At 30.8% G+C, this 2,418-nt stretch overlaps 1 non-coding gene across 1 annotated transcript; it reads left to right on the top strand.

Moving 5' to 3' along the window:
• The first annotated feature begins 400 nt into the window (after positions 1–400).
• LOC130937406 (small nucleolar RNA R71) lies at positions 401–504 on the top strand. The gene has a single exon (XR_009068628.1). It is a non-coding gene; the product is annotated as a small nucleolar RNA R71 (small nucleolar RNA).
• The last annotated feature ends 1,914 nt before the right edge of the window (positions 505–2,418 follow it).

Below are 2,418 nucleotides of genomic sequence, written 5' to 3'. Positions count from 1 at the left end.
ATAAGGTTCACCCATGTAATTAACCTCTGCCATTGCAGGATTCTCAGGATCATAAGCTTCTTCAGAAGCTGCCTCTTTAGTACTGTTGGATGCATTTTGCCATCCATTCAGACTTTGAGAGATCATGTTGACTTGCTGAGTCAACACTTTGTTCTGAGCCAATATGTTATTCAAGGCATCAATTTTAAGAACTCCCTTCCTCTGAGGTGTCCCATTATTCACGGAATTCCTCTCAGAAGTGTACATGAATTGGTTATTTGCAACCATGTCAATGAGTTCTTGAGCCTCTGCAGGTGTTTTCTTTAGGTGAATAGATCCACCTGCAGAATGGTCCAATGACATTTTTGAAAACTCAGATAGACCATAATAGAATATATCTAATATGGTCCATTCTGAAAACATGTCAGATGGACATCTTTTGGTCAACTGCTTGTATCTTTCCCAAGCTTCATAGAGGGATTCACCATCTTTTTGTTTGAAGGTCTGAACATCCACTCTAAGCTTGCTTAGCTTTTGAGGAGGAAAGAATTTATCCAAGAAGGCCGTGGCCAGCTTATCCTAGGAGTCCAGGCTATCCTTAGGTTGTGAATCCAACCATATTCTAGCTCTGTCTCTTACAGCAAAAGGGAAAAGCATGAGTCTGTAGACTTCAGGATCAACTCCATTCGTCTTAACAGTCTCACAAATCTGCAAGAACTCAGCTAAAAACTGGTAAGGATCTTCAGATGGAAGTCCATAAAACTTGCAGTTCTGTTGCATTAAAGCAACTAGTTGAGGTTTAAGCTCAAAATTATTGGCTCCAATGGCAGGAATGGAGATGCTTCTTCCATCAAATTTGGACATTGGTTTTGTGAAGTCACCAAGCATTCTCCTTGCATTATTGTTATTGGGTTCAGCTGCCATCTCCTTCTCTTGTTCTAATATTTCTAAAAGGTTACCATTAGATTGTTGTAATTTAGCTTTTCTTAGTTTCCTTTTCAGAGTCCTTTCAGGTTCGGGATCAATTTCAACAAGAGTGCCTTTTTCCTTGTTCCTGCTCATATGAAAGAGAAGAAAACAAGAAAAGAAGAGGAATCCTCTATGTCACAGTATAGAGATTCCTTTATGTTAGTAGAAAAAGAAAGGGGAGAAGAGTGAAGAAGAGTGGGTTCGGATATTTAGATGAAGAGAGGTGAAGAGAAGTGTTAGTAAATAATTAAATAAATAAAAAGAGATGAGCGAGGGAGAAATTCGAAAATAAGTTTGAAAAGGAATTAGTGATTTTCGAAAATTAAAGATAAGATAGAATTAAAATTAAAATTTTAAAACAAAAAGAATTTTTGAAAAAGAGATGAGATATTTTCGAAAATTAGAGAGGGAAAAGTAGTTAGGTGGTTTTGAAAAAGATAAGAAACAAATAAAAAGTCAAATAGTTAGTTGAAAAAGATATTAAAATCAAATTTGAAAAGATTAGAAGATAAGAAGTTAGATAAGATATTTTGAAATCAAATTTTAAAAAAGATAAAATTTTTGAAAAAGATAAGATAAAAGATAAAAAGATTTAATTTAAAATTACTTAACTAACAAGATAAGATAAAAAGATAAGATAAGAAGATAAGATAAGATATGTTTGAAAAAGATTTAATTTTTAAAATTACTTAACTAACAAGAAACTAAAAGATATGATTATAGAACTTAAAGATTGAACCTTTTTTAACAAGAAAGTAACAAACTTCAAATTTTTGAATCAATCACATTAATTGTTAGTGTAATTTCGAAAAATATGATATAAAGATAAGAAAAAGATTTTAAAAATATTTTGAAAAAGATTTTTGAAATTTTCGAAAAAAAGGAAGAAAATGGAAAAGATATGATTTTTGAAAAAGATTTTGAAAAGATTAGATTTTTAAAATTTGAAAATTTGACTTGACTTGTAAGAAACAACTAATTTTGAAAATTTTTGACTAAGTCAACTCAAATTTTCGAAAATTATGAGAAAATTAAGGAAAAGATATTTTTTTTATTTTTGAATTTTTAATGATGAGAGAGAAAAACACAATTATGACCCAAAACTTAAAAATTTTGGATCAAAACACATGATGCATGCAAGAACACTATGAATGTCAAGATGAACACCAAGAACACTTTGAAGATCATGATGAACATCAAGAACATTTTTTTGAAAAATGTTTGATGCAAAGAAAACATGCAAGACACCAAACTTAGAAATCTTTAATGCATGGACTCTAACAAACGAAAAATGCATATGAAAGACAAGAAACAACACAAAACAAGAAAACATCAAGATCAAACAAGAAGACTTATCAAGAACAGCTTGAAGATCATGAAGAACAATATAAGTGCATGAATTTTTGAAAAATGCAAGAAAAAAATTTTTAAAGCATGCAATTGACACCAAACTTAAAAATTGATTCAAGA

The sequence above is a fragment of the Arachis stenosperma genome, chromosome 6, assembly GCF_014773155.1.
Source record: "Arachis stenosperma cultivar V10309 chromosome 6, arast.V10309.gnm1.PFL2, whole genome shotgun sequence".
NCBI lineage: Eukaryota > Viridiplantae > Streptophyta > Magnoliopsida > Fabales > Fabaceae > Arachis > Arachis stenosperma.
The sequence above is the reverse complement of the archived record's forward strand: the minus strand, read 5'-3'. Positions and strand labels throughout refer to the sequence as shown.